Source organism: Anguilla rostrata, chromosome 7 (genome assembly GCF_018555375.3).
Source record: "Anguilla rostrata isolate EN2019 chromosome 7, ASM1855537v3, whole genome shotgun sequence".
Lineage (NCBI taxonomy): Eukaryota > Metazoa > Chordata > Actinopteri > Anguilliformes > Anguillidae > Anguilla > Anguilla rostrata.
Genome location: NC_057939.1, coordinates 51,289,869 through 51,313,848, shown reverse-complemented (window position 1 = coordinate 51,313,848; position 23,980 = coordinate 51,289,869). Strand labels below are relative to the sequence as shown.

Genomic DNA, 23,980 nt, shown 5'->3' with positions numbered 1-23,980 from the left:
GGATTTTATGATGGCAAACAATCAGAAAGTGGTACTTTTATAGCTTCAATATTGTGACGAGCAACCTAATGCATTTTATTCAATTTTTGAGTCAGTTTTCAATAGAGACATATGCTTGGCTGTCCTGCACTACCTTGCTTGAATGATTTTGAGGTATTTCAACCACATAAGCTAGACAACCACTTCATCCACCCAGAGTGTGTACTTACTGAAATGACACACACACACACACTCACACACACATGCATGCACGCACACACGCACATGCACACACCATTTGTCCACTGTACCACCTCCACTGTGAAATGTAAATTGTGTTCCCAGCCTAGTAGTGCTGAAGACGGCTTTGAGAAATCACACCCATGGCCTCCGTGTTGCGCTGTATAAATATGCATGAGCTCAGGGCTCAGTGACAGACAGAGAGAGTCCGGTCCAGGAGGCTTGCTCGTGTGGTGCAGAGCTTCAGACTGCGAGCGGGATAAGCTCAACAGGGCCATATGCCTGCTGTTATCTAAATGTGATTTCTTCATGTAAACCTGATTTAAAAGCATTCGCATTTCGAGAAATGAAAGTGAATGCTGGAGGTGAATTCTAAAGACAAGCCTCTGTTCGAAAGTCTTCCTTAGCGGTTTACTCAGGGCAGTTACACCCCTCACTGTTGCTGTCCCAACATAAAATGAATAGTTTTTATGAGTAATTTTATGGGTACAGTTATTCATTTGATCAATATTACTGAGGCAGCATAATTATGAATAACTTTCATTTCAAACAGCTTATGAATGGGCTTGCAACCAACAGGCCAGTGACCTGGCCATCCCTAATGGAGCAGCTACTCTCATTGGATGTCACAGTCACATTCATTTAGATTCATTAGTGAACACTGAGCCTCTGGGCGTGGCCTGTCCTTCTAACATGAATCAGATTCTCCCATGGTCTGGTACTGAATCTTTTCTCCTGGCAGTGCTGACTCTAGCCAGCAGCCCTACAGTCTTATGTTACCCAAGGCAGGACGCTTATTTAACTCTAACAGTTTATATGGATCCAGGAGGGATCAGGTTTACTCTGTCAGTGTCAGTTTACCACTGAACTGCAATGACACTGTTTGTCATTCTGGTCTCCTTGCGAGAACAATCTAATAACTGTTGGGAGGAGGGCAGAGTCAGTAGAGGAGACTAGACGCTGCCTCGTAAATTCAGATTCGGAATAGATAAAAAAATTGGTGGGGATGAAAGTGATTTAAAAACTGACCAAAATTTAATATCTTCAAGGTGTGAGAATTGCATAATCGATATACAATTTATTTGGCTTTGCATTTGAGCTGAATTGCACAAAACACTATCAAAAGTTGCTGCCAGTTTGAGATGCGAATCGAGCACGTCATTGCAATATGCGCACAGGCAAAATACTTAGCACAGGCTGTGCATTAGCAGACGCTGTAACGTGTGTGGCCACGTAGCCTGTTCGTGACAAAACAGAAGAAATGAGCTCCTGGTAATTTCTAGAGGGAGATTTTTCTTAGTTGGCACCACTGCTGTGTAATTCCACACCCTGTGTTCATAACGCTGGCAGTAGTGTAACACTATTCTGAGTCTCCTTGGGATACAAGTGTTCCGCTGAAACAGTTCCAGCACCTCACACAGGTCCTTGATTGTCTGTGAGATTAATGTCGGTGTGAATGCCTCTTTTTTTTTTTCTTTTAAATTTGTGTAACTTTAGGCTAAACAATTTAGTCCATACAAATATACATTTCATTATACAGTTTTATTGAAGTTGCTTCTTTTATTGAAACAAAAATAGCCATGTTGGTTGAATTTAGTTATCACTGAGCATTTATGTCTGACATTCTTCTATAATCATTTCCAAATGTGTAATAAAACCTCTATAATAAGTGTTGAATTAGCCCAGGGGTTATAGACTGACACCTTTACCATACTAGCACCAGCTATAACGAACACCCCAGGGAGGCTGTTGATGTTATTAGCAGAATATGGCGACGTGACATTTAGAACTTCGCCAGACAAGTGCTGCAATATTTATTAACCTTTCTTCAGATTATTGAAATATTGAAAAGAAAAAAAAAAGAAAAAAAAAAGGCTATGACATGACGCGCCACTGAAAATGTCATTGTTATTGCGGGACAAAACAGCCTATACAAGAAGAGGGCTCGATATTCTCAGCACATTCTTTTCATAACTATATTTTATCCTCCTGCAACCCCCCATATGCCACATCCGTTCCTTTCCAAAGTTCAGACGAGGCAACGGGGGGTTTCCGAAGGTGTGCAGGGGATGCGACGTGTGCGAGAGGCACATCTGCATTAAACCCTGCGTCACCTGCTAGCGGCGCGCGCTAGCGAGGGGCCGGCGATGATAATGGGCATTGGGCGGCAGTCACGGACAGCTCGGTGGGGCTCCTGCATTAGTCGCACACAGCTCATATTCCACATGACCGTGTCAGATGTAATCACGGCCGCTTCCACTGTCTCTCGATCCACTTCAGATGAATTAGAAATCCCCCCGACAGCCATCACTGGAGTTAACATGCAGTAATAGTCTGCGTGCTCAGGTAATTTCAGATGGCCTGTAAGTGATATTTATTGGGTGATGCTACAGTACCATATTTAGCTTGATTGAAATGAGCATATTATGCATGCTTTCTACAATGCTGGAAGGTAAGTTATACTGATTGTATTGTGTTGATTACCAACAATACAGAAACCATACTGCCTCTAATTCACACATTGGATAAAGTTAGAATTATATGTAGCATTAGAATTCAAATGCATCCACCCCCCTGTGGTATCAGAAAAGATGTGTAAAATGGTTTCATTAAATGCTACACGTTTTCTGCTGATGAGATACGTAGCTTGTTTCCTCATTAAACTACAGTTCCCAACATGCAAGTATAGCACTTGGAACAGATTCCCACAAGCCTATTTGAAAACTGGCCTATAAAAACCAAACAAACAAAAAAAACAAAACGGAGGAGTTGTTGTTTGGTCAATACTACAGTAACTGTGCTAGCACTGTTAAAGTGGGAAACCTAATGCTAATGGCAAGTATCACCACATCACCTCCACCACCATTTTTTTCCTGCCTGCTCTAACTTCTGCAATTTGTCACCGAAGAGCAGAACAGGTGGCGAAATTGCTTGGTCATTTTGGCCCAGACACCCCCCCCCGGTCTCCGGGCAGCGGGGGAGAACGATCGGCCCCTTCTACAGAAGGAACAATCTTGATTTATTTCTCTTCATAATGTCCAGAGTCAATTAAATAGCAAGGAGTAATGCCCTGCCACCGTGATTTGTTCCCCCCGTAGGGCTCCCCGCTGGAACACTGTCAGTAAAGCCTTCAGATTTCGAGAAGCAGAGACGCGGCTCCTGATTAATGGGAGCTGAAGTGCCACTGGTTACCGCCGTTATTGATCTCTGATACGTAAACACGGAGCCTTCCACCAGGAGAGCGCTCGGTTCAACATATAAAATCAATGGCCATATTACACCCAATTTGGAAACCATTATTCACCGTTTGAAAGGTTGATTCGGGTTTCCTCGAAGCAATCGCTCGTGAGTAACCTTTAAGCCATACGAGAAGATTAATGAGGACTGCAACATGGGCACAGTGGTTTAGACAGGGGGGAAAAACAGAGCATTTTATTTATTATTTTCTTTTTACATAACAGGCGATAATATGCTGATAACATCCACGCTGCCTTTCTCTGGGGCTTCCGTGAAAGGCCTAAATTTAGGCCCGTCTGCAGTTCAAAGCAGAATTCCGGCGGCAGACGAAGGTTCCATTTTAGCGGGACTTCAAAGGCTTCGCCGGCCGGGCTGCAGCGATCCTGCCGGCAATCATCGCGGCTGAGGGACCGAACTGCCGAAAAGGCCAGAGCCATTATTACGCCCGGCTAATGTGTGAAAATACAAAGGGTGAAAGGTGTAGAGAGAAAACACCGCCAGCTCTACATTTGTTTTTATGAAATGCTTGTTTTTATTTCTCTCATTTTTTTGGTTTCCAAATAGAAAAAAAACTAAAGAATAAATAATAGCCATGACTATTTCAAAGTTTTTCAGTGTCTGAATACATTATCCACTCACCATGCAACAGTATATAGTTCTTACAGCCCTTGGCCTAACATACTAGAACCAACGCCATAACATGAACCACAGAGTACAAAAACACTGAATGATCTGCATCAATAAATCAATTAACAAAGAAAAGTGACACCTGAAACTATAAAAGACAACACTGGCAATGCTACAATGGGGTTTCCATTCAGTCTCTTCAAATACAAACTGATCCGTACATTGAACCTTGTTGCAGTAGCTAAGCTTTTAATCAGCTGTGTGTGAGACTGTGAATGAAGACATTTGTTTAGCTCTAGGCAGCCGCTCAGCTTGTGCATCACTGCTGAAATGCATTCAATGTAAACATGATGTGTGCCACATTACGCAAGTTAATTATGTCCTCGAGGAATACCGGTGTGAGTAATTAAGTTCCAGCTAATAATTTTCCTGCCCAGCATATCCTGGCCTGCTTCTTGGTCCAAAATCCAAAATATCATTTGAATGCCAAAATGCCGGAATTCGAAAAGCATTACTGGACCAGAAGCCACTTGCATCAGAAATTCATGCAAGTGAACTGAGGACGCAGAGAACAGTTTATCCCAGACCTTTCCGTAGCAAAATCCGATGACTTATGGAAACGCGTTCAGACGTCAAATCAAGGGGAAAACTCTGCACTTAACGTTATGGAAGAAATCAGAGCGGCTTTCTGTCCCCGGCCAAAGAAAACACGTGTCGACCCCACTGGCTTTATCAATTACCGAGACTCTTTGGTCATTTTAGAAGTCATTCCTCAAATAAGCTGGGCGGCAACTCACTGAAAAAACAATCTGTCTAGAGTGCCGCGAGTCTACTCTTCAATAAGTGGATTGTTTTTTTTCAAAAATTCTCCAAGAGTGGTGTTTGATTGCTTGAGAGGGAAACCCACAGTAAGTCTATTCTACCTCCGTTAATGTATGTGACTACATTTGGCTAAGTTTTTATGTTTTCATATGTACTTATTATTTTTTTGAGATGTACTGCCAAGCCAACTGTCACACCACCCAAGCTGCTTCTTCTGCATCTGCTGTATTACGTGTCTCAAACAGCCTCTTATCCCATTACCATCAGGTATTTTTAATGAAGAGCCTTTGGATTTTTTGGGCCCTGCCATAGATTGGCGGCCTGTCCAGGGTACATATCTGCCTCTTGCCCAATGCACACTGGGATAGGTTTCAGCATCCCCCATGACCCTGACCAGGACAAGCGAGTATAGATAATGGAAGGACGGATGGATATTTTGGCATTATAGTTCCCAACATTACGTAAAAAAAAAACAGACAGACACCATTAGAGAACCTGCTGAACCCGATTTCTGAGAACATCACTTGGCGCGATCCTCTATTTCCAGAGACTGTCACTCTGTGACAAGTGAGAGATATTCAGCGTGAGACCAGCGGCAACCCGTTCCCGCCTACTTTTATAGGAGCAGCAGGGATTACACAAAACAAATGTTTCATCAAGTTTGATCCGGGTCACGTCATTTATGGATTTCTGTCATTTCTTTGAACTGGTAATTAATGTGCACAGGTAGCCGTGCAAATTAGACCGAATGGTTAGAGCCACTCTGCTTAATTAGGGGCAATCGTACCGCAGCTGATGAAAGCACACACTTCAAAACTCACCTTCCAGAGAAAGGGCCCCTCACGGTCTATTTAACCATATCTGCCTCAAAAAAACACCTATTACATAACCAAATACCCTTAAATTCAACAGTCGGCGGGAGACCTGAAATACTGTACTGCAATGCCGGGATGGAACAGATGGCGTTCTTTGCCATGGTGATTATTAACACCATTTTAGTTGAACTGTGTTCATTTCATTTGAGCGCGATCCTCCAACGCGCCGCAAATGTCTCCGATAAAGATAAACATGGAATGCGCACGGCACAGTATGCAAAATACTTAACGCCAAAATGTGCCAACAATATTTCATTTCTGTTTAGCCTTTGAGAGCTGCACACAATGCCTTTCAAATGTATCAGAAATAGTCGTACAGTTTAAAAAAAAAAAAAAAAGACTAATGGCAAATGGATATTCAGGAACACTATTATTAACCTTGAGAACATTTTCTTCCCCCAATAGCTGTTACTAGCATAAATGCTTTGTAGTGACAAAAAAATTAAATTTTTTTTAATATCACAAGAGACTGATGCTCTGGACAGCTCCAGGAAAAATGTAAGTGAGAGGCATGAATGCATCTGACTGGGTATTTCAATATGAATCTAAATATTGTAATACATTTTAAAAGAGTAATTACTCAGAGAAGTGCTTTTTATTTTATTCAGAACATAGCAGCACATTCATTTTAGCACACACAATCAGATTCATATACTTTCAAGCAAGTTTATATAATAATATATACAGTATTGTAAAAACGTATTGTCACATGATTAACAGTACCTAATGTGCCTGTGAAGGACACAATGATTATTGATTATGCGAAGGAGACAATACTTAATGGGCTCAATCCAATTGCTTATTTTATTTGTCCTTGCTTCCTTTCCTAGTATGGAAGGCCAAATGGGACAAAAATATGTGAAAGTGAAGCATTGGTTCTTGTCGTGATGAACCCCACTGTCTGGCAATGGATCTTGACCGCATTATGTACCCATTGTGGCTGGCAGCCCAACAGGGAATGACAAAAAAAAAAACAAAACAAAAAAAAAAAACTAATGAATTTGACTCAGTGGATGAAAAAGAAACCATGCTGGTGCCGTGTCTCATTTGAACATCTGGCTATTTACATTTTTAAAGTGTTCTTAGACGCTGCAGTTGCAGCCCACAAAATGCTGTGGAGAAAAAAAAGAAGAAAAAAAAAAAAGCTTTCCGGCAAACACTCTTAGTCAATTTTATTGCTTTGTTTTGCTTTATCAGGGTGAGGTCAGAAGACCTGAGGGGGGTCCCTGCTAAGGAAAACAATGGACGTTGTTGTCATGATCAAGCGCTGCCTATCACAAATCCTTTCCAAAGTAGATTTGGCCTGGCTAAATTAAATCAAAGGGGATCTTAGAAGAAGAGTAATGCCTTATTTGCCAGGGCAGCAGTGTCTAACAATTTTGTGACCTTGGGGTGGAATCCTATTGGTTATCGAGTTAATAGTCCTTTATTTGCAGAGCCCAGAGAAGTTGGACATTGTGAAAATGGTAAATATTGATTCAGGGAGACAGGCAGTGAATGGTGGCAGGGGCGGGGATGCGGAAGGCAAAATGGCTGCCGCTCCCACAGTAAATCAGGGCTGAAGGGCTTTATTCTAGAGTTTAAAAAATACGCAGCTCAGAGTGTGATTATCACCTCTGGATGAGTGCCATTTATTCCAAACAGGCCTTTCCAACTATTACTACACTTGAGCAAATGTTTCTAGAAAATTCACCATAATATGTGTTTATAACTGAATGTCTAATTGACCATTTCCTAGTAGGCATGGTAAAGTTAGATTGACAATACAGTACCTTATGCAGGGTATGAGGGTCTAGACATGTGTCCTAGTGACCTGTATGGCTATCCAGCCTTGTTCTTGCTGCCACTGACGAGTCAGAGATATTAAGGCTCATAGTGAAGACGAAGAGTTTGAAAACCCATTTCGCAGGAAGTTTCAGACTCCAGCGAAAACAGAAGAGATATTTGGGCTTTGTTGTGCTTCAGCAAGCCTGAAGCGGGATTAATTTGTCTTGCAATTGTGAAATAAACATCGGTCTGCATGAGTAAATAAAGATTTAAGCATTTGTCTTGGCTTAATATTTATCAACACAGCACATATGCTATTCGAAAAAGTAACCAAAATATCCAGTAAAACTATTCTCTACCTAAATTATTCAAGAAACAAAATTTGAGAAACTCACATCAAATTAAAAAGCATCTGTAATCATGTCATATTTTATTTTACCACAGTCTCCAAGGTGTTTTTTGGAACCCCCCCCAACCAACCATCCAGTATGTAATTTAAAGCCACTTTGGAGTGCCTTCACATTTTGAACAGAGTTCATACAGGCCAAATTTCATTTCCACCCTCTTAGTAATCCTAGTCTGAACCACTGGTCTGTACAGGACTGGGGTGGCAATGAAGTATAATTAGGTTATACAACTGAGCTTGTAACGCAGGTTGTAGATCTGAGTCCCAGGTGGGGCAATAAATTACCTTTGAGCAAAGGTACCGAACCTGAATTGCTTTAGTAAATATCCAGCAATATAAATGGATTACACGTAGAGACTCCAAGTTCGATAAGAAGCATCTGCTAAATGTAGACGCCAGTCTTCATTTGGCTTGAAGACGGTACAAAGAACGAAAGCCTTGTATTATTCATACTCATTGAACTGCAGCAATTAGCTCTGGTTGAGTTGCCAATGCATAATGGAAATGAAGACTGAGAATTGACAGTCTTCTAGGGTGCTGAGTCACTTTGCTCAGACTGAGAGGGGGATTTTCAGTCCTGTTTGACAAAAAAAGAAGAAAAAGTCCATCCATTAGTTTTCTGCAGTTTCCTGTTTGTGAAAAGCAAGACTAGCACATGGGCAAGAAGTCAAAGGTCAGACAGAAGCAAATGCCTGAATAAGTCAGTGTCCGGTCAGCGCTTAATTTGCGTCATAAGTCCGGGCGAAATTGTTTGATGGCGTTCGGTGTCGGGCTGGTCAGCTGGAATGTGAGCAGCGCCAGGCTCTTCCGGTCTGCAGGAGCCAGGCTTAAGGCCATCAGCTCAACCCCGGGTCCGGCGTTCTTCCTCCAATCAAGAGGAGGGAACACAGTGTCAGCTTAAATCCTGACGAGACCAGGCCTCTTGTTACCTCCTCACACACTCACCCAGAAATTAAAATGGCTGCACTTTTGTATGTCTATCCATCCATTATCTAACCTGCTTATTCCTGGATGGGGTCACAGGGGGATGGAACATATCCCAGCGTGCACTGGAGGAGAGACAGAAGTACACCCTGGACAGATTGCCAATCCATGTCAGGCCCTGTTCACTCACACTCATACATAAGGGCAATTTAGAGCCTCCAATTAGCCTAACTTGCATGTCTTTGGAAAACAGATTGACCCAATCAAAATCTGCATGTATGCGAGATTATATGAGATTATATAGCCCAGCCATTGCCAACTGAGTCACTTGGAAACATATGCTATTCTATTGTTTGAATATTTTGAAAGTGAACTTTCCTTTATTTATGTGAAATGAAAACATGATTCCTCCTGTTAGTTTACCAGTTTTACCTGAGAGGGTAGTCAGGGCACAGAGCAGGTTACACTATCATTTAATAAGATAGTGTGTATTTTTCCAAAGTAAAGACAAAATAAAGGACAAATTCAGTAGAACATAATCTCATATTTTTCACTCCATCTATAAATTACCTTCAAAGAAGGGGCTGATATGGAGGCTGATTTGGCATGAAAGCAAAAAGAGAGAGAAAAAAACAACATTTTTCACACTTTTTTTCCCCAATCCATATAAGAATTATGAGTCACTATATTGCAATTTTAGTTCTGGCTTTAAAACACTGCTTCCATTCGTCGCCCTCAGAAAAATGGGCACCGTGCCTTTAAGACAACGCGTGAGGTCATCGGTATTTTCAGACGCTCGTGTGATCCGGTCCAGAGGAAAAGACCTGGTGGCAGGAGGAGGGAAGATGCACTTGTCATGCATGAGAAAGGCTTTGGCAAATGAGGCATTCCTCGTACGTGCCCGCCGGCATCATCTGAGGACACGAGAGCCCTGGAATTCAGCACTGGGATCAGCCCCAGAGAGGCAATTTGTAATATACAAAAAAAAATAAAAAATGTAAATCTGGGCAGCTGGCTCGATTATTCCCAGCAGCTCCACAGCTGTAACCTCTGATACTCGAAACACCCATAATTTGTCACTCACTTGATACTTGTGGAAAACTTTTTTTTTTAAATGACTTGCATATTCAAATGCTCTACTCCCTGCAGGGTGGTAATGATCTGGCCTAACATGAACAGGATTTTACAAGTTAAAAAAAAAAAAAAAAAAGACTTCACAGTGCAAATCTGTGAGTGGATAATGGATAGATAACAGATAAAGGATAATACCGGACAATAACTTTTAAACCAAAACAGACAAAATAATAATAATACAAAAATAATAATAATAAATTAATAAATAAACGATCACACAGATGGCAGACAGCAGACTGTTACTGCACATATTTATTACTCACAAAACTGGCCCAATGAAAGACGTTTCTTGGCAGGTCAGGCAAAACGGATTATAATAAGCCAGTAATGTTACCCATAGCTGTGCTTTAGATTAACTTTCATGGCCTACAGTATTTCCAGGAGTTAAGAAGGTGCTGCCTTCCCTAAAAACAAAAAGTACTGCATGTCGATGTAAAAGGAGCAACACTCACTTGTTGATATCTATGTTTGTTTTATTATTAAAAACATGACATTTTGGATGCCCTAGTCAAATGATCATCAAATGATTAATTGGATTGCAATTCTGTAGTTACTTTGTCTTGCTCTCTCATGAATCAGCAACAACAAGCTAACTGCAGGATAAGGCATTCTAAATTGATTTATTTAAATTATTATTCGTATGTCAGAGTGATAGCAAATTATAAAGTATATACCCAGAATTATTTTATTTTATGATGAAATTTAGATTTTGTTTATACAATACATGGCCAAATGTGATCTGACATCTGACATCCAAAATTATGAGCATTAAAAGTTGGTTCACCCTTTCCTGCTATAACAACCTTCACTTTTTTGGAAAGGCTTTATACAAGATGTTGGAGCATTGCTGCAGGGATTTGCTTCCATTCAGCCAGAAGAGCATTAGTGAGGTCAGGCACTGATTTGGCGATTAGGCCAGGCTTGCAGATGGCTTTCCAATAGATCCCAAAGGTGTTGGATGGGGTTGAGGTCAGGGCTCTGTGCAGGCCAGTCAGTTCTTCCACATGGTTCTTAATAAAACCATTTCTATACGAACCTCGCTGTGTGCCCGGGGTCACTGGCATGCTGAAACAGGAAAGGGCCTTCCCCAAACTTTTGGGGAAGCACAGAATTGTCTATAATGTAATTAAAGGGTGTAGCACTAATATTTGCCTTCACTGGAGGGCAATGGGCTGGATTTTGGCATTGGCTACTATGCCATCCCTAATGGACAACCTTGGCATTGATCCAATGAGGTTCAAGCTCTCCTTAAATTGATATATTGTAATCTCTCTTTGCTCATCTCTGTGTCTTTATACGAGCAGCAAAAGAAATACAGTACCCTTCCAGAGAGGCAAAATTCAATTAATGATGTTTCAGATGTTGGGGTCAGATAAGCGTTAGCTCTTTAGCTCTGTGCTCCACACCATCCTGGGTCTTCTAGAGCTTCCCTCAGCCTTATAATCAATGGATTTTTACTCTTTGAGTTTCAGTTCAACTCTGGGTATATCATCATAGAAATACAACCAACATTACTAACCTCACACTAAACAGTCACCGCTTTTGTAAAAAAAAAAAAAAAAGGAAACCTCATAATTAATTTTACATTTAGAACTTTGTGTTTTGTTTTCACTATGCAAATGCACTACATGATGCATAAATATGGTGAAGGACATTGATACAGAAGGAAGACAGCCCTGTTGTGTCCTTGTCTCAAATCTCCTATGAGAATAAAGTGAAATATTAATATTTCTTGAAAATGTTTGTGTTTAATTTTAAAAATAAAATGTAAAAGCCCAGTTCAGATCAAAACTGTGAAAAATGCACAAGGCGAACACTGGCACTAAATAAATAAATAAATAGATAGATAGATAAATAAACATTACTGAGTAATAGCAGCACAGACCACATCAACATGACAGCTGAGGGGAGGTGCTAGACGGCGCATAATGTTAAGGCGCTGTTCTAAAGGCACGGAGGAGCACCATGGTCTGGCATCCAATCCAGACCTTGCCAGTGATGACTGTGACCGACAGGCCTACGGGGTGATGCACGACCGGCTCTAGCATTGCCCACGGACAGGAGGGTTTCAGTTTGGCTGGGATGGCACCATCTCATTGCGCACCAGCGACCCCTGCTGGTCGATCGGGCACCCACACGTACCGCCTTAAGCGGGTATGAAGCCACTTCCTACGCCACACAAGTCAGACGAGTCTAGGGAACTGTGGAATCACATCCATTGGAGAGAGAAAAAGAAAGCGAGAACAAATTAAACTGGTACATTTAAAAAAAAAAAAAAGAATGCTTCTGAAGAATGCCTGCACAGTTCACATCAGAATGATGGACAATAAATGAGACAACAGTTTCCATAACAACAAGCTGTGAGCAGATCTGTCTAGACTCCTTGCACGTTGAACCTGGGTGTCCACAGAAACTGTCAGCAGCAATGCGAAAACTCTGTTCTTATAAAACACCATTTCCTCAGAAAATGTTCTGAAACTGCATTTTTAGCTGAGGACTTCATGATCTGAATCATGAGCCTCAGTTGATATGTAATGTACAATATGAAAAAAATAGAAAAATATGAACAAAAACATCCAATTTTAAGAATTTGCACAAAATAATTTCTTAAATCTATTTAAGTTGTTCCCCTCTGTCTTGATAAAAACATAACAACAAAACATTATTTGTTCAGAATGTAAAAAAAAAACTGTCACTGATTTATAGCTGAGCTGTGCATTATGGTATTAGATCCCAGTACATTTTTTAAATTTAATTCAAGAAAAAAGGCTTTGTAGTTTCTTAGGAAACAAATACCATTATGCCAAAGCCTTAAAGTTGCACATTCAATTTAATAGTACACACACACACACACACACACACACACACTTAACAGTAACTACATCGTATCAAATAAAATATTCTCATAATTCAGACATGCTACACACAAACAGAGCAGAATGCCAAGTCATATAACCAACAGTTGCTACAAGCTGAGGACAAATTGCAATGAACATACTGGAGCAGCAGTCCATGGTTCATTCATTTAACGTTTCAAATTAACATTTCGATCTTCACTTCAGCTACAACGTTTTAAAGAACCAGCAACAAATAACAAACTCCAATAATAAAGCTGTGAATGGATTAAATGATTTGCAATATACTGAATGCATTGCAACTATCAGTCTACATATTCCAACCACATACTCTTCCTGATGAGAACAAGCTAGAAATAATAATGAGGTGTTTCAGGAAGATAGGCTTCTCATCATAGCATTGTACTTTAAAGCGAAGAAATATGTGCTTTCCAGAAACAGCTCCAACCAGAATGACGTAAGTGTGAATGTGAGTGATATGTAATGTACTGTGATTCTGAAACATACTGTATGTAACGTACTGTGATTCAGGATCATACTGTTCGGTGTGCACCGTGATTCTGAATCATTCTGTGTGCAGAATGCATAAGCTAGTTAAGAGACCGGTTTCAAATGTTTCTTTTCATCAGACTTTATTGAAATATTGCATCACGAATATTGCTGTGTATGTTATTTTTAAATGCAAATGCAATGCTTTTTGAAGGATGCATGAAGGTAATGTGTTGTAAATGCATTAAAGTCAACCGTCTGAGCAAATAGTCCCACACATGTTTATGAATGATTTATGCAGGTGTTATACTTTAGCAGTGAAGGTATTGTTCATGTTTCATAAAGTCTTTGGACACCTTTTTGTGCTTGTGTGTGACAGTACAATCTTATCTTTTAAAAAAAAATCAATTTACAATCTTAGTTAAGTGCAAGTCCTGATTCCACAGCAATGAAGGCCGAATAAATTCCAAAATGAGGCCAATTCAAAAACGTTACCTTGCTCATACAAAAAAAATGAAATTGCTAAACGTCCTTCATAATCACATTCCTCACAAAAACATTACATTAACAGGAAAGAGAATGCAGAGGAATGGATGGTAAATGGGAAGTGAATCTCCTGTGAGTAGCAGATCAGCGATATTGCTTTCTGCAGGCCCAGTAATGATCTCTGGGCAATGCAGGGGATGCACACTACGCTTCCTGGGTGCTTGGAAACAGGGAATTGACTCCCGAACGCCAGTACGTTATTAAAAAGCCGAATTATGCTGGAAATCTCACAGTCTTCTTCTTGTCTGTACCCAGGGAACAAAAAAAAAAAAAAAAGAGAGAAAAACTGCAATTCTGAAGAGCTGTGTCAAAGCCAAGCTGAATGCAGATAAAACATTATGAAAACAATGCAAAGACTTGCTTTTATTGGAAACAAAACCCCCGATGTTTACAGGCTAGAGGGAAGAGAAAGGGCTTGTTTACTTTATTATAGCAGAACACATATAATAAAGGTAATGCTTTCGCTTCAACATTATCCTTTTTAAGGCATCAAAAGACACACAGTTCAGGATGCACTATACGACAGAATTACCAAGCACCAGGTACCACTCCACACCCCCTCTCCAAATAAGAAAAACCCAGTATAGCTTGCATTATTATTATTTCGTATGCCCTTGAGTTGCTTCTCATGGTCCGTGTACTTTTTCTCATCACAAATAATGGATTGATATTTATGGATAAAGGCATCCACGTTCTATAGTTATTTTGATCCAGTGCTATGCTTTTTTTTAAATGATTTTTTTTGCTTGCTTGCGTTCGGTTAGTAACTGGCATAGTCCCCAGGCCCTTCTCAGTCTCCAGATGGCTGAGTTCAGTTGGCAGGCAGTGGAGTAGCCCCTCCTCGCCAACCCTGGAGGAAGACTGTTACGGGGCCCGCGGTGACCCCTGGGGAGAGGAGGTCTTACTTTCCGAGGCTCCTCGGTAAAATATTCATATTATGCCGAGGCTCTGCAGCTTCTCTGGCTCTGTGGTGCTTCACGCGGATGCCACTTCCTGTAGCCTGACGCTTCACAAAAGTTCTACGGAGCACCGGTTTTCTTCCGCGGAAAACTACGGGCTTCTACCCCGGCTCGTTACCTTCGTACTCTCGTCCACCAAACCCCAACTTCTGGTGAGACATGCTCACATCATATCCCCCAACGCCCCCCCCACCCCACCACCACCACACCTTTCCACTCCAGAGAAGACAGTAATGCCATTCATTTCATTTTTCACCTGATGTCGTTTCCTGTCTGCGTGTGTAGTTTCACATTGGGGCCCTACGAGGGATTCTCAGCTTCATGAGAAACGCTGTTGACAGGCTGCAGACACAGGTCACATGACCAGCAGTCCCTTCTGGGACGCGTTGAAACCGGGGGCACGTTTCGCCGATACGGCCCCCGCACGATCACACTGGAGGGGTCCGAACGCACGGAGACGTCCCGTGTCGCACATTGTATCGGATGCAACCCAATAACCTTGATGTGGAACCAAAGGTACTGCACCAACAGTGTACGTGCTACATTTGAGCGTAATTCCACCCCTCCTCCGGTCATAGACAAATTCAGATTGCATTGTAAAAAAAAATGATTCATAGCAGTAATTAAATCAGCAAGAGTGGCTAAAGATAAGAAATTAAAAATGATACAAAGATATGAAGAAAAAGATGGGAAAACATTGTTTTCTTTATTTTAACTGTTGTACCATCGCTGTGGTCAGTACTGCTTGCTCCCTAGCACAAGCTAATCCCTGTTGGTCTGTCTCTCTCATTCTGTATCATGAATACTGATGCGCAACAGGATCCTTCCTCCTCCTAACCTTGGAAAAAATGTTAAAGGTATTCAGCAAGGATGCCTTTGCTTTGTGTGCTTTTCTATGTCATTAAACAAGAACAAAGGAATTTCAGTCAACACTACGATTACTCATAAGTACAACAGGACAGAGATTGGAAATGAGGCAAACCTGAGACAGAAGATACCAATGCTAATGCTTCAGGTAAATGTTACTCTTTTGTGCTACAGGTATAAAAAACGAAATGTCAGAACATGCTGTGATAATGATGTCCATTGTATACAGAGTTCAGACTGCCTCTATATATAGGTTACTATTTTTGCAACGCAAATTTAGTTTTGAAATGAAAGGTGCAAATGGTTTGTGTAAATGGTAAACCTTTGTAAATGCCTTGGGAGTGCTTTTGAACTCCTGAAAAGAGATTTTTCTTCTGCCAATGGCGCATGCAATGAAGGCCGTATCATAGATTGCTACTCCACCTGTCAAAACATCCGAAGCCAATTTTTTAGCATTTCAAACACTGCATTCCACGCCACCGACAGCCAATGACCGGAAGCTTCCTGCTAAGTAGCACAATGCACCGAATCTTTTGCCACGTTTTTAACGAGCGGCTATTTTCCCCTGGAATCCTTCTGCTCGGCAGGTCATGCCTCTGGAAAAGACCCACAGAGAGGTCGGAGGTCACCAGGATGAAGGGACCTGTGAGCAAGCCCACAATAATTGGTGAGCGTGTGTTTACGCGCCGCTTTGTATTACAAAAGACCTGAGTTGTGAGCCATAAATAGATGTGCATACGTCTCACACAACTGAAATGTTATAACTATAGGGCGGTGTAGCATGCCCAATTTCATTGGTTGGGCCTGAAGCTGCTTTAAAGTCATGTGATTAACCTCAAATTAACCCATGTATTCACAAAGACCTCTATGGTTCTATCATACCTGTGCTTAAGGAATGGGAAAGCTTACCTGTATGCCATCAGTGAACAAAAGCATTGTATTGATTGACAAAATCACAGTATGCTAGCTTTTCAGACTAATGAAGAGTGGACAAGTATATAATGTGACAACTTTAAAGTGTCCCACATGCTAAATAACATTATTTAATAACATCTCCAAACCTCAGTGTCCCCCCCAGACTCAACCTGATAATTTTGATGACTCATGCCACTGACAGAAAAGACAAGAAAGAAAACAAAGAACGTGTAGGATTTGGCAACAACAAAAAAATCTCCAGTTCACTGGGTGAAAAGATTTGTCTTCCGGACAGTGCGGTACAGCGCTATTGTAGCAGCTCATTAAACCCCCAGCGTCGCAGTCCGTATCAGCACACCACATATTTATAGCACGCAAAGAATTTTCTGTGGGTGGCGAGCAGTCTGTCGAAAAAAGATAAGGCCAGAAATAGATGAGCAATTATGGAAGCTTGGCGTGTAAATTTTAGACACAGCCATAACACACCGCACGAGTTTCGTGTTGTTCCCGAGGAGAAATTTGTTAACGGTCCACGCAACCAAAAGGTCGTTTGAATTGGCAACTATTCGTTCATCTCCAAACGTACTTTCTTAAAGCGGCATCGGGCTATACCTGTTCTTCGTCACTCTTCTCTTCAAACCATCTATGGAAATGGGGGAGATTTCAGGTCCATCTGGAACATAATGGATGGCTAGATGTTGAAAGCACAACCGCGACACGCGTTTTCATTTGCAGGATTTTTTCTTTGTAAACACATAGCTCCGTTTTTGCGAAACATCTGGAGACCGTTTTGTGCGTGACATATTGATCCACCGCGACATGCTAATTAAAAACCTCTGGAGCATTTTTGCATTGCCAGCTCCACACCAGCGTAATTGTCCAACAGAGTGAAGCTAAACAGACAATGTAGAAGAAACAAAATAACAACCTTTAATCAGTAACTACAAAGGGATATCTGTCCGTGGGAAAGACCTGAACACGTCACATAATTTGAGTGTAATCGTGTGTATAGGCACTCACATGAGCGCATTTGAGCTTTCTCAAACAAAGAAATTATGTCATCTGACTTCCCCGAGAACAGTATTTCGTCTGCGAGACAAACGGGGTGGGGGTTGGGGATTTTTTTTTAAAGCAGCATAGGCATGACAATTTTATGACTATTTTAGATTTGGTCGCTGTATGGCCAGAGTTTTTATTGACCCCACGGGGGTCGAAAACTACACATGCGTAGCTGCAGCGAGTAACATCTCGTTTGCAGGTATGTAACCTGACCAGATCAAAGCAAACCAATTAACACAGCATCATCAGAGTCAATAGAAATTAGTAGCCTTTTAATCTCCCATTTAATCCAAGTCTTTTTTTCCCCGTTATGGACAATCATCTGCTAGCAGCTGAGCAACGGTGGAGCTGTGACTCCCGTTATATGTCTTTGGAATGCTGACCAACCGTAAATCTGCTTCATCTTCTCCAAAATACTCTTTTAGGCCTCTTTATTCCTCCTCTGGCTGTGATCCCAGAACTGACGCAACACTGCAGGCCACCGTTTGCACAAATAAACAAATTCTTGAAGGCACAGAAGAAAGGCATACCAGCACTAGTCAATAATATTATTGCTTAATGACTCTGTCAGTACCACCGGTCGTGCTCGATTACGGAAACATTTAACCAAAGAAACACACTCTATATTTAATAACAATGGCACAGTGTGCATGAACTCACAGCAGTGACAAAGTAAGTCTCAGAAGCAATGCATAATACATAGAGCACAAGATTGTTCAGGCAGCAGTACAAGATAAAATATGTGCTCTTGAAGTGCGGAAAATGTGATTACGTTTGAATGCAAATGCAGTTCTGACTGAGAGCAGACCATCAGTGGAAATCCCAAAAGATAAAAATTCCCTTGGTCGGAAAAAAAAAAAAATCGAAACACTGCACTGCTGAATGTTAACATGTAATCTATAGAGTTAATTCTCAGAGTTAATTTTTTTTTAAACAAAAAATGTTCTCAATATTGAATCTAGTGAATAGAAAGGCCTTCCCACAGAAGCAAAGTTCATAGCATTCTGAGAGTAAATCTGAAATTAGATGCCTCAGCCCAGAGACCTTTTTCAGAGAATATTACACAGGCTATTTTCTCCAAACTGTTCTTCACAAAGAACATTTCCCGAAAGGTACATGTACTTTTACAAACCCACCTCTCCAGTGGGACACAAGTGATCAGTTAGTTTCTTGGCTTGTCCACTTCAAATCAATATAAATAAACAATGCTTAGCTCACCACAATCAGTTCCAAAACACGAGCTCTGTCAGAGATTTTGAAATGCATTTTTTTAAACTTCCAAATACGAATGAATGTTTAATAAGTGTCCTTCTCTTAACAAAGTGGGCAGACCAAAAAAAGCTAAACTATTAAATAAAACAAATTTGTCTGGTTCATGCTCAATAACTTCTCCTGATTTATGTGTAGTCTTGTTATCAATATTAATTCACTGCCATTTCCATAAAGTTAGTCTTCAGTTTGTCTGCACAAGATGTTCAGGACAAGATGTAGATGTACTTTGTTGGAACGTGATATTAACAGAATGAGATCCCCTGCCAGTCTGACTTAAGAATGCATGACCAATCATCACTTAGTTTAAGGGACACAGAACTGTCACCCAAAGCCTCTGAAGCATAGCCACACATTAACCATTGAAGGTGTGAGATCACAAATACATGATTAGAATGGTCTTAACATGAACATTCCAATGCTGATGTAACAATCAATACTGGTGAGTGAAAGCAATGGAGTTCTAGAACACTGACTTCGAATTTTGGACAGAAAAAAAAAACATTCCAAAAAAGCCTACTCTTCAAAGGGTTAAATCCCTTGGATACACATGGTGAAAACCCAAAGACAGCCTTGTCAGCCCGTTCAAACAAAACAAAACAGAGCAATGCAATTATGAGCTAAACAATTTCAAGGTTCATTGGCAAAAGTGCACATTCACGTTAAGCCCAAAAAAAAACAAACACAAACAAGCATTAACTGAATGCAGATGGGTTATTTTTGACTCCTTGAGTATCGTATAATTTCCGCACCACGGTGGTGCTGGAGCCAACGCTGCTCTGGCTTTAATACACAACTGGGACGCAAAACTGAGAAGACAATAAAGCATGGAAATAAAAAACATGGCATTTTTTCTACATGCTTCTTAATCGTTTTTCACCCCGTTTGCTTTATCGTGGAAACAGCTGTGGGCAAGATGCACGTATGCAGGAATGATGCCGTTAACATTTCCCATAAAGTATGACAGCGGAGTAACGTCCCTATTCGCCGAAGAGCACCATGAAAGCTCCCACTAGACCATCGGTGCACTCAGGTTCAAAGGCACCAGTTATTGTTGCGTACTCTTCTCAGTGACTATTTCAGTTCAAAAGGAGCCCACAGCACTTTAAGTCCTCAGTTAGACATGCATTATAACGAACCCCCCTCTCTACCTGCACGCTCAGCTCTAAAACCAGGAGTCGCAGTGCTTGAGTTTCAGCAGATTCCGTTAGCAGTATTTCCAGGGGACAAATAAACGTGAGCTTTCGACAAATTATATTCATGAACCTGGGCTGTGTAAATACAAAAGCAAGCACCTATTGAATTACGCTTTTCCTTTTCACTGCTCTAAATTGCTGACTTTAGTAATTCAGGTACAAATTCAATTCAGTTTTTTTAATTTTGTTTTTTACACTTCACAGCTTGGGCTTTGAAACTTTTGAAAGTATATTTAGAAGAAAGGAAAGTGGCACGGTGGTGCAGTGGGTAGCATTGTCGCCTCACAGAAATAAGGTTTGAATCCCGGCCGGGGCCTTTCTGTGTGGAGTCTGCATGTTCTCCCCGTGTCCGCGTGGGTTTCCTCCAGGTACTCCAGGTACTCACAGTCCAAAGACACGCAGGTAGGCTAACAGAAGACTCTAAACAGGTATGAGTGTGTGTGAGTGAATGGTGTGTGTGTGTGCAGTGTGATAGATTGGCGACCTGTCCAGGGTGTATTCCTGCCTCTCACCCAACGCACACTGGGATAGGCTCAGCATGCCCTGCGAGTATAGATAACGGATGTATGGAAAGAAAAGGAAAGGACCGCTCCATAAATTTAATATATGAAATAAGCCTTTCTATCCCTTTTCTCCACAATTTAGAATGACAACTTGGGTAACCAGAATTTGAACCAGTTCACGCCAGCTGAAGCACACTCACTCACCTGAGAGACAGTACCTATTTCACACCTTACAGGACACCGAGGACTGCAGGATATGGCCAGTGCTAAATGGAGGAGCAGGTCATCTCTTATGATAAGAGCTAGCAGCCATGGAGCATCAGGGAAAGGAACTTCAATCACGGAAAGATTTTAGATGTGAATGCTTATCCTGCGATCATAGTTCATGCCACAGTATCCCCAGCCAGTGTGTTCATTTCCCTAATCTGGCCAGGTCTTGGTAATGCACACCGTTTGCCACTGAGCATTCATCTGCCTCTGTGCCACGTTGGCTGTATACATGTATTGTGTCACAGTCTGTTACCATAGCAACTGGGTTCAGAAAGCAACAGGCAAATGGTTTACATCCAAACTAAGCTAAAGTTTGCCTATGTGCCCACTCATTTTTGGATCAGATATTACATAATAACTCAATTTATGCCTAACTTAATTATCCTGAATGATCGTGCTGTACTCTCCAATGAATGGACAAAGTGACTGCCAATATGACATACTGTAGTAGCTTTAAACTGTTCTGACACAAATACTGAGAAAAGGTCAACAGGGTATCATTTAATTTTGCAAAGGTTTTCAGTCTGGTGTTACATAGAGCCAAGAATTTGTTCTGAGAAGGTTTCAAAACCTAGGTGCAAACAGTTAACAATTAGGTGCGAAAAATAACAAAGATACAGTATTATAAATTAAGAACAATAATAGCGCAATGATTGTAGCCCAAAAATGCTATATGCGTTCATCCAATTCAGGCAAACACTCACTGCAGCATACCAAAAAAACGTGCAAAATACCAATGTTTCCCTTGTCTCAGCAAAATGAATGGATGGATTCTGGAGGTTATTTGTCCCTGACAGATGTGTCAGATGATGCAATTTTCCCTTGTGGCAGCCGCCATACTAGACTGAGCATGACAGAAGACCACGGACAGCTGAAAGTTCCTCACCGGTCATTCTTCACGTGCGATGGAAGCCGTTTTTTCTTAGTGCACGGTGAGCCTTTCGCGCTGGCGCGGAACGTTGGGAGTGTGTCATCACACCCACGATGCACTGCTGCACACTTCAGGACAGCACGTTTCCCTGCATTATACTCTCAGAGATAATTTGCCCTTATTCCACTTCACACTGTCACTATCCATGGTCTTTCTGAGAGCAAAGTATTAAAACCAAAAATTTATCTTAAAATAGACAAGGAGAGAACCGCCCCCCCCCCCAAAAAAAAAAAAAAAACATCCAGCAAATCATCCAGCAGCGTTCATAGCAGAAATATGGGAAGAGGAACTAAATGTCAAAGGAACTCCACAGTCAGTGTGTGTGTGTGAGAGGGGCACAGCTGAGGTTGAGATAGGGATGAACAGAAGAATTTCTAAGAAGACTATACAATTAACTGCATAGAATGGCACAGAAGACACTGATCTTGGGGCACAGAAGACACAAAGCACAGCCGCACCCCTGTATCCAGAATGCTGATCTAGGATCAGCCTTCCACTGTCATCCATTATGAGCTCAACAGCAAAACTGGGCCCCAGATCAGTCGCAGAGCTCAGAGATACTGTAAATTTAATACAGGCCGAGGTGTACAGCTGCTGAGGAGCTGTCCGTGGTGCTGACAGCCGGCATAAGGAGAGCTGAACACCGGTGCTCCTCACCTGAAAACGCCTGTCCTTACCTCACCCAAGGCCCCAGTCTCACTCTGAGGTCACACTCTTACAGGAGCCTCTCCTCACTTCCCTCATCCAGCTTAAGGAACACTGTCAGCTGTCAGAACTGTAACTCCGAATAAGAGAGAATAATGGTGAGGAATAAGCTAATATACAACATATGCACCTTCTTGTCAAAAAATAAATAAAAAATGTTGCTGTAGGTTATAAAATGTATTGTCAAACTAATACCTTCATTATTTCCCAGTTACTGCTTTACAGTAATCCTGGACAGGGATTTAAAAAGTGAGAGTGTAATTTGTGTGTCAATCTGATAAATTGACAACCAATTATTTGCAGTTTAATTTGCTCACTTGCTACCATAATGCTACAAGAATGACTTCTGCTAAATAAAGAAACCCATTTTTTTTTTGTCTGGACATTACTTAAATAAAACACGTTAATAAACAGTTTTCAAAACATCTCTTTAGTAGATGAGGAGTTATTTGTTTTAGCCATTTTCCTTAGCACTGTAGTATCAAAACCCATCTGTCTCTCCTTCACGTGTGATACAGTTTGTGTGCACATTTCTTGTAGAAAAGAAGGCAGGATGTAACATGCTCAACGTATAGAACAGCTGCGTGTGTGGGTACAGAAGCTCAGGCTGTATGTGCATTTAACCATATGCCCTCTATTAGACATCTGCTGATCATATCTCATTAATCTATATCAAAATCATCCAGCATACAAGTTTATTGCAGCTGCATTTCTTCCCTTAATTTAATATTCTGGAGCTACTGTACAACGAGCCAGCTGCACATATGTTTTTCTATCATGGATAATCATGCCAGGATTTTTATTAGCATGCCAATGTGTGTTATGTGCACTGGTTCCATCCTGCAGTCAATCGCTCTGTGCTATTCTTAACAGCCATTTTGTGTTAGGAATTGTGGAATAAAATCGTTTTGACATGGACTCTAAGACGATCAAAGTGTACAGTGTTCTCGTTTACTTTTAGTATTAGACATGAAGATGAGGCTTTATAATCTGATATTACCTGTGCTGAACTGTAAAAGAGAAAGAACGCTAAGTCTACACATTGCGAGCCCCTGGATCAAAAAGTCTCCAGGGTTAAACTTAAGCCTACTTTATACCCCTCAGTCCTGCTTGTGCACCTCATAGCCCCAGAAGAGGATGCGGCCACCACTTTGATTGACAGAGTGGTGTAGACAGAACCGTGTTTTATCCACCTCAATGGACAATTCAGCGTTTCTATGATGGAAATAAATACTGGGGAAAACAATATTGTTTGATGTTTTCATTTTCTCCTCGCATTTGTCTGAAGGGTTTTTTTGTGCGATATGAAAGAATAGATCACATTATTCTGGAGACAATGACACGGATGGCAGGCAGCTATATCCTATTCAAATGGACGCATGTATCACAAGTAAGACAGAACAAA

General features: G+C 41.2%; 1 long non-coding RNA gene across 1 annotated transcript in view; it reads right to left on the bottom strand.

Moving 5' to 3' along the window:
* Nucleotides 1–3,623: 3,623 nt before the first annotated feature.
* LOC135259966 (uncharacterized) overlaps nucleotides 3,624–23,980 on the bottom strand; it is a 63,748-nt gene continuing 43,391 nt past the window's right edge. The window contains exon 2 of the long non-coding RNA XR_010331438.1: nucleotides 3,624–3,871. This is a non-coding gene — a long non-coding RNA (uncharacterized LOC135259966). The remainder of the gene's footprint in view (nucleotides 3,872–23,980) is intronic.